This window comes from Megalopta genalis, chromosome 14 (genome assembly GCF_051020955.1).
Source record: "Megalopta genalis isolate 19385.01 chromosome 14, iyMegGena1_principal, whole genome shotgun sequence".
Taxonomy (NCBI): Eukaryota; Metazoa; Arthropoda; class Insecta; order Hymenoptera; family Halictidae; genus Megalopta; species Megalopta genalis.
In genome coordinates, this window is record NC_135026.1 from 7,645,752 (window position 1) to 7,660,573 (window position 14,822).

The window sequence follows — 14,822 nt, forward strand, 5'->3', positions numbered from 1 at the left end:
GAAGGCTCGCGGATCGATTCAGCCGCTCGAGTCGAGTTGAGACTATACTTCGGGGCTGTACTGTGCTATGTGGTCCCTCTCTACGTATGCGCTGTATCTTCTCCTGCCCCGAGCCGCCTCTTTTGCCTGCGATCGTCTGCGTGGACGCAGACGCACGCACCCGAAGCGAGCCGAACTTTGCGTTATCGGAACGGCCCTGAGAGAAATTGAAATTATAATTCTCCGTTGCTCCGGACGCGCAGAATTCCTAAACGTTGAGGATCGACAGGCAAGATCCGCCGCGAAAGATTTCCAGTGGATCCAGTAGTCCAAACACCAGAGGTCGGTGTGCCCTGTTATTTATTATTTTATTAAGGGCCCTGGTTGCACGTTGCAAATAATATTGACGGTAAACATATCGTCCTTTAAAAGTAGCGAACGCGCGTTGTCATGTAACGATGAAAAGATTTTACAGTAAATTCTCGATTGCCGAAGACTATAAAAAAGAGCGGCAAGGCTCGAATAATTGTATCTTTTATTTCGAAATTGTCCACTTTCGTTTACAAGCTGAAGGATAATTGGGGAGAATTTATTGCACTTTTTTGAATTTAATGGTATTTTAACCCAGATAGCACAAAGATGTCTTAAAGACGTCCATTTTAGAGCGAACAACGTTCTGACCTAAAGTGGACGTAAAATGGACGTCTTTAAGACTTCTTCAATAGGACATTCGAGACGTCCATAACTGTCTTAAAGACGTCCCGAATAACGTCTGGGATAAGACGTCCATTTTAGGATGTACGCCGTTCAGACCTAAAATGGACGTAAAATGGACGTCTTAAAAACGTCTGCAATAGGACATTCGGGTCGTTCATAACTGTCTTAAGGTGGTCCCGAATAATGTCTGGAATAAGACGTCCATTTTAGGATGTACGCCGTTCAGACCTAAAATGGACCTTAAAGACGTCTGCAATAGGACATTCGGGTCATACCCGATATTTCGGGTTTGGATCGGGTCAGGTATTTCCTTCCGGATCGAGTAGAGACTTGAAAGTTTTGAGTACCTGAACGTTTCGGGTACCCGAGCCTCGGGTCTGGTTGAGCGTGACTCTGGTCGGGATCCGAAAATTTGTGGTACTCGGGTACCCGAAAATTTTGAATACCCGGAACGACCCGAATCGGGTCGGGCAGTGCTTGAGTCGAGTCTGGACCCGAAATCTTTGGGTACCTGAACGTTCCGGGTATCCGAGCCTCGGGTCTAGTTCAGTGTGATTCAAGTCGAGATACGAAAGTTTATGGTACCCTGGTACCTGAAAATTTTAGGTACCCGAATCGGGTTGGGTAGTGCTTGAGTCGAGTCGGGTATCCAAACAGATTTTACCCGAGTATCAGAAACTTTCGGGACCCGACCCGAACCCGAGGAACATCCCTGCCCCGACTCGAACCCGAAATATCGGGTACCTATCCTCTCATAGGGTCCACCCACCCCTACTAATCACTCTGAGTCCATGGTCAACCTGCATCTCACGCACTTTCCATAGCAATCTACTTCTCCAGAACGAAAACTCGCCGAGAAGAGTAACCCGGACCGATACGGATCGTTTCGTGTACCCGATTCCGCGCGATCCTCCTATCACCGGGGTCAACAAGCGGCCAGGCGTCGGCAGTCGTAGGGGTTAACGATCGCCGGCCACGGGAACGCAATTCTCCGTCGCAACGAAGCGCGCGGTTTTGCGGTCGTCGTTCGAATCGAATGCGGCGCGTTAGGCGAGTCCATCTGGCAATCGTCGAGGTTGGCAAGCGGCGGGAGGCGGAGGGGAGGGCGGTGGTGGAGTGTACACGGGCCGTGTATCGAGGACTTTCCCGCCGTTGATGTCCTCGGTGAGGCGGCCGACGATCCCTCGGCGAGGGGAATCCCGTGTTTGGCGTCGGAGCGGGGTGGGGGGTCTCGAAGCTCGCGCGGCATTCGGCGTCAGCGTCTTGAATGGTGACAAACGGCATGTACCGCGAACACACAGCCGCGCGTCGTGGCTACGACTCGAGGCATGAAGGGGCCCTGCAGCGTGTGAGCAATGCGGATGCACCGCGGAGCCCAGCGGCGAACATACAGTTGACAGAAGCGCTTACGGAGGCGAGAGATCGTGCCTCTGTTTCATCCTGTTCCCTCCCCCGCCAGCCCCGCCGCACGCCCCTCTGCTTATCCCTGTGGCTCTCGTCCCGAGCTATCACCAGCCTCTCTCCCACCGCCCACCTAGCCCCGTTTCCTCGCGATCTCGTCGCGTTAGAAATCGTCTCCCCGCGGCCCTGTCTCGCTTCAGTTGTTCGCGTTTCGATCCGTCGCGCGTCGCGCCCCGCCGCCGCAGCTTCTGATTCTCGACGACGGCCGACGAGCCGCGCGCGAGAATCGCCGTCCCGGACCGACTCCGCCGCGTGGCTCGAATTGCCAACGAAATTGAGTCCGTCTATCCGTCCGTCCACGTTCGCCACCCGCGCTTCTTCCCGCGGGGACACAATTATTCGGGCACGATCCTGGCGGCGCTGCGCCGGAAGCCGAACAAGCCGACGACTCTCTTTCAATTACACCTGCTCTTTCTAGCCGGAACAGACTATCTTAACAGCGGGAACCGGCCCGCTCCGACTCAAGACCCCGTCACGTGCAACCCGTTCACTCGGCGGAACGTCTCGCCTGGAAATCTGAATATTGTGGACGGGTACCCGAGATTTGGGGTGCGGGGTTTGTTCCGAGTCGGGTCGGGTAAAGGCGATACAGTAATTTCGAATAATCTTGGCAGTAGACGTATCGTCATTTAAACCTTACAGGACCATAAGGTTGCTAATTCTTGATTTGTAACACTGGTACCCGAAAGCTTGTGATATTCGGGTACTCGAAAGCTCACGTGTCCCGTACCCGAAAGCTCGTAATACTCAGGTACCCGAAAGCTTGTGATATTCGGGTACTCGAAAGCTCACGATGCCCCGTACCCGAAAGCTCGTAATACTCAGGTACCCGAAATCTTACGGCGTCAGATATCCGAAAGCTTGTGACACGCTGTATTCGAAAGCTCGCGATTTCGGGTACCCGAAAGCGTGTGATACTCGGGCACCCGAAAGCTTACGATGCCCTCTACCCGAAAGCTCGTGATACTCAGATACCGGAAATCGCGCGAAATCGAGTACCCGAAATCTCGCGACGTCGGATACCCGAAAGCTCGCGACGCACTGTACCCGGAAACCCGTGATACTCCGGCACCCGAAAACTCGCGATGTCGGGTACCCAAAAACGTGTGATACTCAGGCACCCGAAAGCTCGCAATCTCGAGTACCCGAAAGCTCGTGACGTCGGACACCTAAAAACTTGTGATACTCGGGCACCCGAAAGCTCGCGACGTCGGGTGCCCCAAAGCTCGCGATACTCGGGCACCCGAAAGCTCGTGATACCGTGGTACCCGAAATTTTCGAATCCCCGCCCGATTTCGATCCGATCAATACTCGACCCGAGCCGAGCCTCGGGTACCCACTTTCCAGCTACCGCGAGCGGTGCTCTCGAGTTACAATGTTACATGCTCACTGACGCCAACAAATACGGGCTCCGAAACGTAACGCACACGACGAACCGAAGTCTAAAGCCGAGTTTACATTATCGTGCGCCGAAAAGTCTGTGTACAGACGCGACGCGGCTGTTAGCAACGGTATTGAAACAGAACAGTGCAGAGTGCCCAATAACGACGGTGTCGAGTGCTTTGTTTTGATGTCGACGTAACTGTGCCTCCGACTTACGCGTGTATTGGGTGAAACATTTGAAACCGACCACGTGCGTCGTCACATTTGACACATATTTCCGCGCTGTCTTAGCTATTGTTTGCCACGATTTCTAGGGAAATAGATCTATCGGGGAAAAAGTTCGAAATCGTAGGAATGGCTTTAAAATTGGCTTTGAAATGGCGTTAAGAAATTTGAGGCAGGAATGTGTGTAAAATGAAATGTAGCCTGCTCCTTTATGATACAAAATGTCTCCCCGCATTATCGAATTAATTTTCCTTATCGAATCGGTAATTGGTAATCCGACGCGACCCAACCGGACCCTATCGCAATTAAGGGTCCATCAAACAGCAGTATCGGAACACAAAGCTGGTCTGGGAAGAAGTCGGTTCCTTGGCGCGGCGTATCGAGCCGGTATTCAAATGAGAGGATGCCGGGGGACAAATTGTATCGGAGACGGGCGGCGCAATTTCGTGGCAACGGTTCGGATGTCGCCTTTGTTTATCAATATTCTATTAATGTCCCGTCGTTTGGACCGCGCCCGGGCGGACAATATCCGCAGGAAGCGCGCATCTGTCGCGGTTTGCGGCGCGGCGAGCGTGTGCCGCGGCGGCACCGGGACCACGGGAACACGTCCGTCATATGCAATAACGTTAAGATAACGCAAGCTTTATGGCGGCACGTATCTCCTGATCGCGACGCGACGGCCGCCTCGCGAAACTGTATCGTGATCCCCGGCGATAACGCGACGCCGTGCACCGTGCGACGTGCAGCCGTCCGTGCATGTGCGTGCGCCGCGGTCGCCTGACACCGCTTCCCCCATCCCTACGCCGCGCGACGTCCTCGTTCCGCGACGCGCAACGGCGTTACGGGAATTTTTTCGAAACTCGACCGGACGATAACCGGCCGACTTATCGCCTGCGAACCGCTCCCGGTACGGAGCGATAACCGGGGAAAATGAACCCCGTGATTTGTCTCGGACGGGCCTTGAAATATCATAATAAAAACACCGGCGGACGTGCGCGCGACCGCGCCGCGGCCCCCGTTCTCTTTTCACCGAAGTCGCGACCCCGGCTTCGCCGCGGCTCGTGACCGGAGCGCTCTCTCCGTGTATATTTATAGAGGAAATATTTGACGTGCCATTCCAAATATTAGATTCTTCGCAGCACGCGCGAAAGGTTAGCATTTCAAATCGGAACAAATTTCGGCAAATAAAATCGTTTATTTTGATAATCCGCGGCTGGAGCACGGGATAACCGGGCCACGCCCGCTTTGCACAGTCTACAGGGTGTCCCGTTGAATCGGGTAAACGTCGAATTAGGAAAACGTATGGTATAATTTATAAAAATCAAGCTCAACTTGAAATATCTTCCGGCATTATATAAATATTCAGCAGTTTCAACGCATTCCGAGATATTTCACTGTATGGTACTGATTTGTGCGAGACACCCTGTATATGGTGTGATATTGCAAGATAACTTCCTATCGTCAACGGATGACTCAGAGCTCGATACCTCGGTTTGTGAACCGCGTGCAGTGTTAAATGCATTCGAAATGAGCACTGAACGTCTCGAAGACGTCCATTTTACGTCCATTTTAGGTCTGAACGTCGTACGCTCTGAAATGGACGTCTTTAAGACGTCTTATTTCACACGTTGGAAGGACGTCCAATTAGGGACGTCTTTCAGACAGTTATGGACGTGCCGAATGTCTTACTGCAGACGTCTTTAAGTCGTATTAAAGACGTCTTCGCGCTATAAAAGTAATTTCGCGTAAATCCGTCGAAATTGTCCCTCAGTTTGGAAATAAAAATGGACAATTTGAGAGGAGGTGATACGATTATTCGAGCTTAGCGGCTCATTTTTTATAATTGTTGATAATTGATTAATTGACTATAATAATAGATCGTCAAGCTAGAATAATCGTATCCCCTCTTCTCAAATTGTCCATTTTCGTTTCCAAGCTGAGGGACAATTTGATCGAATTTACTATATTTCTGAATTTAACGGTATTTTAACCCAGATAGCACAAAGACGTCTTTAAGACGTTTTAAAGACGTCTGGAGTAGGACATTAAAGACGTCCCGAATTGAACGTCCTTCTAACGTCTGAAACAAGACGTCATAAAGACGCCCATTTTAGGACGTACGGCGTTCAGACCTAAACTGGACATAAAATGAATGTTTAATTTTTAAATTAATGTTTTAATAATCTAAAACATCTTAAAGACGTCTGCAACCAGACCTAAAATGAACGTCTTTAAGACGTCTTTGAGACGTCTGCAGTCAGACCTAAAATGAACGTCTTTAAGACATCTTTGAGACGTCTGTTTTAGAACGTACGACGTTCAGACCTAAAGTGGACGTAAAATGGACGTCTATAAGACGTCCAGTGCTTACTGAAAATGCAATTAAGTAGGGGAGAGCTCACTGTAACGCTTTTTCTTGCGGTGATACGATTAAAGCTGATATGGACCGCACGATGCACCAATAAAGTGGCGCAGCGAACGCGGTATGGGAATAATTTGGTCAGCGACCGAGACCCAGTTTTTCGGGTCCGATTGAATTTAATTGAGTTTGATCGGGTTCCATCGGAATCCGATCGGTCGCGTTCAGCTTTTCGAGACGGAACGACGCCGGTCCGCGCCTCAGTTTTGCCCGCGATCTTATATATCCGGCCCCGTAATTGGAAAAAAAGCTCGCCCGTTTTAAGTTCGACGGTGTAACCAAATCCGCGGTAGCGTGCACGGGCGAGGGATGAAAATAAAAAAAAATAAAGAGTCCGGGAAAGCAGCGCCGCGGTCCAACCGCTCAAACATTTATCCGCGGAGAGGAGGATCGGAATAAAATAAAACAGAAGGAAGGCGAAAGAGGGAAGCGATAGAGAGAGAGAGAGAGAGAGAGAGAGAGAGAGAGAAGAATGAGAAAAAAGCACGAGAGAAGAAGGGGGAAGAAGCAGCGGGAAACGGCTGATAAAAAAATTCTCGCTCCTCGGCTTTTATGGAGCTTAATTCGGAGCCATTAAGTTTTAATTGGCCGCGTTTAATCGATCCGCAGTTTTAATGTCCCCTTGTAACCGGCCCGAAATATATATTCCCCGCTGCCGGCGAACCATAAACCCGTATATCGCATGAATAACAATCGGGGGCTCCCGGTTTCGCCGGTTTCAATTTGTGTTTAAGCGAACGCGCCGCGGACTGCGTCCACGCGCGGCCGGCCGCGCAAACTACAGCAATTTCTCCCGGAAATGCCAAATTTTAAGTTCCTGTCAAATGCGAGACAGCGGCGTGAAATCTTGAAAAATATACATTATATCGACGTGGTAACCTTGTATTTCTATTACTCTCGCTTGCTAATGCCCGTGGAAGCATTACAAATTAATGCAATAACGATAGAAAAAGTTTTCTCCCTTAGCGACGAGACTTTCGGAGCGAGAACGGATCGGACCGATACGATCGGCCCTAAAATCGCAGAAATCTAGGAAAATATACACTATCTCGATGTGGCAACCTTACATTTCCATTTCTGCCACTTCGTAGTACAGTAATTTTTCCTGGAAATGCTAAATTTCGGGTTGCTGCAAATTTCTGCGTATTAGTCCTACGCCTATGTAATTCATTGCGACGCCGATCCTACGGGCCGACGGAGTCGGTCAAGCGTGTGGTGCAGCACGCGATGCGAATTCCCGGAAGACAATACAAAATGGTTTATTTGGATGTGAGTCGGGTAAGAAAAACCGCGGAGCTCCAAGGTACAGTAATTACTCCCTAATTCGCGTTCAGATTGCGCGTAAAAGTGGACAATTTGGGAAGAGGAGATACGGTACTGGTATCGATACGATACCGGTATGGATCGTCAATACCCTAGGAAGAAGTGATCGTTAACTTTTGGAGGGCGCTGCGGTGCCCGGGTCAAATTGGACCCGGAGTGCGAATATCATTATTCGTGAATGTTGCTTTCGATGTTCAGTTGAAACGTCATTTTTGCTTGTACATATTCATTCGTGACATATTTCTTTAGAAGAACATATTTGTCTATTAAAATAAGTTTTCCGTAATTGGCGCTCAGATCGCGCACAAAAATGGTCAATTCGGGAATAGGAGATACGGTACTGGTATCAATACGGTACTCGTATCGATACGGCACCTTTACGTATTATCAATATTCTAGGGGAAATTGATCGTTAGCTTTTGGAGGGCGCTGCGGTGCCCGGGTCAATTTGGACCCGGAGTGCGGATATCATTCGCGAATGTTGTTTTCGACGATGGCCCGATATTTAAAACGTTGTCACGTCCGAAAAGGTTAATATCCGTGTGCAATCGCAACTCGCTGCACGCGTCATCATCCTTGAAGCGATTAGGGGACAAGTAATAGCGACCGAATGACCAGGTTGCCGAAAATTGGGCGCAACGTACAGGGGCGAAACAAACGCCGAGGATCGATAGGGATCGCGAATCGGTTCTTGCCGGGCCGACCCCTGCCGCTGAAGAGTCCTGGAAGCGGCATTAACGCGCCGTTAGGGGCACCGGAGTGGGAGGGGGGTGGGGACACCGGTGCAGTCAGCGGGGTGCATCATCGATTCGAAGCGTCCGCGTTATTCTTCGTAACTAGATTTTCGCAGGGAGCCGTATTATTAGAAGCAACGTCGTTCGGCCGGCCGTCCGAACGGAATATCAACGAGCGGGGAGCGATGCAAATCGCGGCCGAGCAGCCGAGATTGGATTATCGCGAGCGATCGGTCAAACGGCGCATGGAAATTTTAATTATCGAAACTGCCGTCCTCTGGAAATTACTTGCAGGCGCGACGGGTCCGTACTCTCTTCCCTCCACTTCTCCCTCGCTTTTTCGCTTCTCTCCTCGTTTTTTTCTTCTTTTTTTTTGTTAAATCGCCTCGACGCTACGAGACCCGATAATTATCCTGATAACGACGTTATCCGTTTCGCGTGCCGCTAATAATCGTCGAAGCTGGGTTAATCGACGGCCCCGTCGAGTGGCCGGCGAATCCGCCGAACAGATGGCCCAACCCGGACCGGGTCCCGTTCAAGGTAATCTCGTTGATTTCGCGAAGATACCGGGCCAGACACGGCCGCTCGCTCGCCAGAAGGACTCTATTGGATCAGCCTTTGTCCCGTCCCGCTTTCAAACCTGTCCCCGGGACAAAAGTACCAACTGCCACTGTTTTTAAATAGTTTAGCACCGAATTTCGCCGACCGCCGCCGCCGCCGGCGATCCAGCTTTTGTTCCGCACGGCTCGCTGACTTTCGGACCGATGACCGGGTTAGCTGCTCGGCCACGGCCTTAATCGGCTGCGACCAGTTTGCCCAAGGGATTCGATTTCCATCGTTTGCTCTATTCATCCCCGACGCGCGCCTCCCGCCGGCGACCGTCGATTCATCTTCAATGGAATATTTTTCGCCGACCTCCGCAAAGGAAAACGCGAGCTCGTGGCTCTTGCTGGATGCAGCTTTCAAGGGGTAGGGGGCAAGGTCCAAGGTTCAGAGATTCTGACGAGACTTCGCACACTTGTGGATCTTGTCCTCTTGTTTACGAATATATAGCCAGGGCGAACGGTTTCCTAGAAATTTAGGATTCAAGCTTCATTGTTGCGGGGAATGTATGTAGGCTGATGCTCTAGAACGTTACAAGCTACAAATAATCTCAGATTCGCTGTCTGATATGAGCCCGCTACTCGCGCCGCTGCAATATAGTCAGTCGACTAGCATGAATCCGCTGCCCCACTAGCGCCCTCCAATACACCGACTAGCATGAGCCCGTTTCCCCACTACCGATTCTACAATACACTGAGTAGCATGAGCCCGCTGCCCCACTACCGTCCCTACAATACACTGAGTAGCATGAGCCTGCTGCCCCACTACTGCCTTCCAATACACCAACTAGCATAAACCCGCTGCCCCACTACTGCTCTCCAATACACTGAGTAGCGCGAGCCTGCTGCCCCACCATCGCCCTCCAATACGCTGTGTAGCATAAGCCCGTTGCCCCACTACTGTCACTCCAATAAACTGAGTAGTATAAGCCCTTTGCCCCCACTACGGCTCTCTAATCCACCGACTAAGCTTGCTATCCCCACTACTGCTCTTTAATCCACCGACTAAGCTTGCTATCCCCACTACAAAGCTCAGATCTGCCAAATAGCATAAGGCCGCTCTGCTCCCCACGACTCTCTAATACACTGACTAACACAGACACACTACCCGCCCCATCATGCGCTAATCCAAGGCTCGGAACGCTTCGGAACGCAACATTGGACTCCGCCTCCTGACTACCGCCGCAGCGTCTCACTCCCCGCGCCGTCATCGGCTCACCGCCGCAGCGACTCGCTCCCGGTGCTGCTGCCATTGGCTCACAGCGAAACGCTGCGATGTAGTCAGGAGGCGGAGCCCAATGTTGCGTTCCCAAGCGTTCCGAGGTCTGGCTAGAGCATGGTGGTGGGGATACTGTTTCCATGCTAGTCACTGCTAGCTTCTGATTAGAATCGACCAGCATAAGCTCTCTATCCTCATCGTCATGATCACATCGGCCGACTAGCATGAGCCTTCTGTCCGCAGCCTAATGAGCCCATCGGCCGACTAGCATCAAGTCCATGAAGTAGGGAGACATATTCTTCCGATGGTGGGCCATCGTGAGCAGTTTGTAAACAATAGCCCCGCGTGTATTACGTAACACCGGCTGAACTTCAGTCCTAAATATCTGGGAAACTAATGATCAGCTGCCTCGGCGACGATACATTTTCGCAAACAGTCGAACCAGATCGGCAAGAGTACAAAGTTTCAACGCGAATAGGTGGCCCGAAGGATTCGCACTCTCATTGCTAGTGAAGTCAGGAACTTGGGCAAATGAGAGATTAATCGGTAATGTTTGTAAATGGCATAAGGCAGCGTTGCATTTATAGGATGCCTCCGGCGTTCCCCTATTTCTGCATTTATTTAGTTATAACCTGACGTTTCGGCTGAGTTGGTCAAAATAACCGAGCCAATCAAACAACCGATGCACAATATCCTGCAACGTGCTGAATTCATTTCCCCGCTAAAAGCATTTGCTCTAAATAGCGGAGCGGCGTTCGGTGTACTGAAATTTCTCTAGCACCGTATACCGTATTCTGGCACTTCGGTCAAATTGATTAAAGTGTCAGAGGTAGTCGGACAAGTGACGTCTGCATAACATGTCCCGGCGATATACTTAACGGAATCCCCAGTAAAAGCGTTACCGCTATTTAGCGAGATCGTCTTCGTGCTTTAATTCCATTATTTCGTACTCCAGCTATTCAGAGTATTAATATTGATATTAATTCTCCAGAAAATTTGATGTTATTTAATACTATTAATATTAATATTAATTGCCCAGAAAATTTGATGTTATTTAATATTATTACTATTAATATTAATTGCCCAGAAAATTTGATGTTATTTAATATTATTAATATTAATTGTCCAGAAAATTGGATATTAATTAGTATTATCAATATTAATTGCCCAGAAAATTGAATATTATTAATATTAATTGCCCAGAAAATTGAGTATTATTAATATTAATTGCCCAGAAAATTGAGTATTATTAATATTAATTGCCCAGAAAATTGAATATTATTAATATTAATTGTCCAGAAAATTGAACATTATTTAATATTAATTGTCCGCTTAATTAGGTCAACGATAACCTCTAACGGGGTTGAAATCACGAAGACGAGACACCCGATCGCGTGCTGTGACACTAATTGATATCAAAAGTTGGCATCGCACATTTTGCAAAACAAAAAAAGAAAATCGTCTCTGCGTCCCGGAGGGTCGGTCCGAGATTCACCGGGAGAGATTTCAAGTGTGGAAGACTCACCTGTCTGACGACGAACCGACTCGCGCGCGGGACCGGGATCTTCGCTCTGGTGGCTGTTTCTCGCCGGAAGCCGCAACTACACTGAAACAAAAACACCGCCAAGGGTGAGAAGGAAGAGAGCGCAGCGTGTCGCGCGGTCCGTGCAACCGGAAGCGTTTGCGCCAGCCGCGGACTATAATAACGAAAGCGCTCGAACTCGACGATTCGACGCGGACCGCGTACGGTGGACGGGGGGCGGGGCGGGACGGGGACGGCGCTGTGCGGATACGATACGCGGGTACGTGTGTCTACTTAACGAAGTTAATGAATGTTAACGCGGCGCAACAGTTTTGAATGGGCCTGAACGCTCTTTTATGCCGCCCCGCGGCTTTGTGCCGGGGTGTCGTTTCGTCGCGCAGCCTCGCATTCAACGCGGCAACAAGCCATAAGCAGTCGGCTAAACTAGTTCTATTGAGATACTTGAAAAGTAATCTAGCAGGGATTGGCCCTGTTGCTCGGCTGCTATTCGTAAGCGGGATTTCAATGGCCCGCCCACGCGTTACGTATTTCGCCGTGGGAACGCCGCGTCGCCCGTCCTTTTTCCTTTGTCGATGCTGCTATTAATAGACAGTCAGATTTCCATTTCGTTTACACATTCGGCAATTCTTACACACAACCCGAGCATTAACACTTCGCGCTACCATTTCTTTCGCAGCTACCCAGCCGGGGACAAAAGATCAAGTTTGATGAAAGGAAGAAAGAGATTGGTAAATTTCCACCGGGGTTGATTATGTTCTCCGGAGATCTCAATACTGATGTGGAATTCACTGAAACCTAGCGCAAAGCTGTAAACTATAATGTTATTACGCTCACGGATATACAGGGTGTCCCAGGTTTTAATGTTCAAACTTTGTTAGTGTATTCTATGGCACAAAGTAAGAAGAAAATGTTATGTAAACATAGGTTATATAGAGCTTTATTAAGAAGTTATAACAAAAATTCAGAATGGGAATAGTAATTGCATTAGAATAGCGAAGCATTGGCTTGGATAGATCAGCACATGCCGTGTGTTTATGTAAGCTGTGTTTATTAATACGTTTCGAAATGTATTAATAACCGTTGTTGACAATACATGATTGACATCGATCGAAGATTTCTTTTTATTTTTTATTTTTTTTTTAGTTGATTACTATTCCTATTCTGAATTATTGTTATAACTTCTTAATAAAGCTCTATATGATCTATGTTTACATAACATTTTTTTCTTACTTTGTGCCATAGAATATACTGACAAAGTTTGAACATTAAAATCTGGGACACCCTGTAGAGTACCGAAGAGTAGGTTAGGTCTGTGTGTGTGTGGTTAAGCAGTCTGTGGCGGACTACAGTGACCCGCACGCCTCTACCGCTAAATATCAAAAATAGTGACGTTCTTTCATAGTTAATTTGTATATTTCATAATTAACATTTGCGCTAGCGTGATTTATTTATAGTCAAACTTTATATATTTCATGTCTGTTGCTATTGGATTTTTCGACGTTGTATATTACTTTTGTTAGAACAAAATATTGCTTCATAAGTTAGTTTAGACATTGTTCAACGCCATTAAATGATTTTAATGGTGTTTATTTTTAAAGGAAATTATTCCGTGGATTATTATACTAAAGCGACTATAAGTCTATGTAACTGGTGTCCTCTTTATACTGGCCACCGAGCCGCCATTTTCTACTTATTTTTGGAAAATAAAAATTGATCTTAGAACTGAAAGATAAGCCCAATAAAACTTTCGAATCTCATTTTTATTGCTTAATAGTTATTTAAAAAAAAAGATTTCCGAACGCATCTTATTTCTCGGACAGTAAAAGGAATATGATTCCTTAAAAGTCCAAGAATTGGTGCAACTGTCATGATTATCAATGGTACAAAACCATATTAGATAACAACAAAAATACCATTATCAAAATGTAACAATTATAAATTAACAGAAACAAGAACTTTAAACAATACAATCATTTTCATGGATGGATGTTAGGGGTTGTGATATTGCTATGATTATACACGTAAAAATGTGTAGAAATCATTCCACTTTGAAATAAAGTGCGATGTGTAAAAAGTCAAAGGTTATTAATTGTTAATTATATAAAACGCTGACAATTCTCCTTAGTCAATGGAATATTAACGTTCAAATATATTATAAGCAATATTTCTTATAGACAACAGCATTTTCAAGTACGAGAAACGTACTATTGGCATAAAATAGGAATTTACAAACATCATTTATTATTCACATATAACATGCTCACTGTGTACGAAGTGTGTTGCGTATCGTCGACGCTTGTTGCAAGACGTCGTCAAGAGATTAACCACGTGTACTATGAAAGTTACTTATAAATAAAAATAAAGTAGTTGAAGAGACCGAGTTTGTCTACGAAATCGAGCTAATAATCGTCGTGCAATCGTCGTAAAATAAGAATTTACAAACGTCATTTATTATTCACACGTTATCGCAATTTTTTCAATCATTTCCAGAGCTTTGACAAAAAACTGTTTCGAACAAAAATGAATGGGTACTCAGTGTTCTATAAATATCAATATAAAAAATTAAAAAGAAACTCTTTTTTAAATAAGAAATTAAAGTCGCCCTGATTTTTTAATCGTTACTATATCTTTTTTACTTAATGTTACAGCTGCCGTCAAGATGAATTCAACGACCTACATAAAACTGTCTTCACGTCTTAGAGCATCGCTGAAATCGTCGTGAACGATTAATTCATCGATTGGGACCACAGCTTTGGCTGCGATTAGACGAGAGTGTGCCAGTGTGCCAGCGATGTGGTTCCAACTTCAGCTGATTCGGAAGACGTTCTTAGATCCCTTAGCGTTTCCCTGGAATTGGAAATCGGCGAGATCCTCCGGTCTGTGCGGGAGGTAGCAAGATGGACGACGAATCTCGGCTGCCGCTGTCCAACTTTTAATTTAGGGGTCTTCGGGAGACGGTTCCTGTCCCAGTTCGGATCCTCTATTGACGAATAGCATCCGCGTCCCGAATTTCGGCTGGATCGGAACTAAAACAGCGGGGCTAACGCGGCGGCACAATCGAACGTCGCGTTTCGAATAGTTTCTGTCAGGAACGAGTAAACTTCGGAGCCCGCCCGGAGCTGCGAAAAGGTTACATTCGCTCGACAAGCCCCGAGTATGCCGGATTGTGTGCTAAATCAAACTGCGCGTCGAATCGGAGCACCTGCTGGTTGGAGCG

General features: G+C 47.6%; 1 protein-coding gene across 1 annotated transcript in view; it reads right to left on the reverse strand.

Moving 5' to 3' along the window:
• LOC117225809 (uncharacterized) overlaps positions 1-14,822 on the reverse strand; it is a 692,652-nt gene that overhangs the window by 531,165 nt on the left and 146,665 nt on the right. Inside the window, exon 2 of the mRNA XM_033479585.2 lies at positions 11,588-11,668. The gene's annotated coding sequence lies outside the window, so the exon portion shown is untranslated. The remainder of the gene's footprint in view (positions 1-11,587; positions 11,669-14,822) is intronic.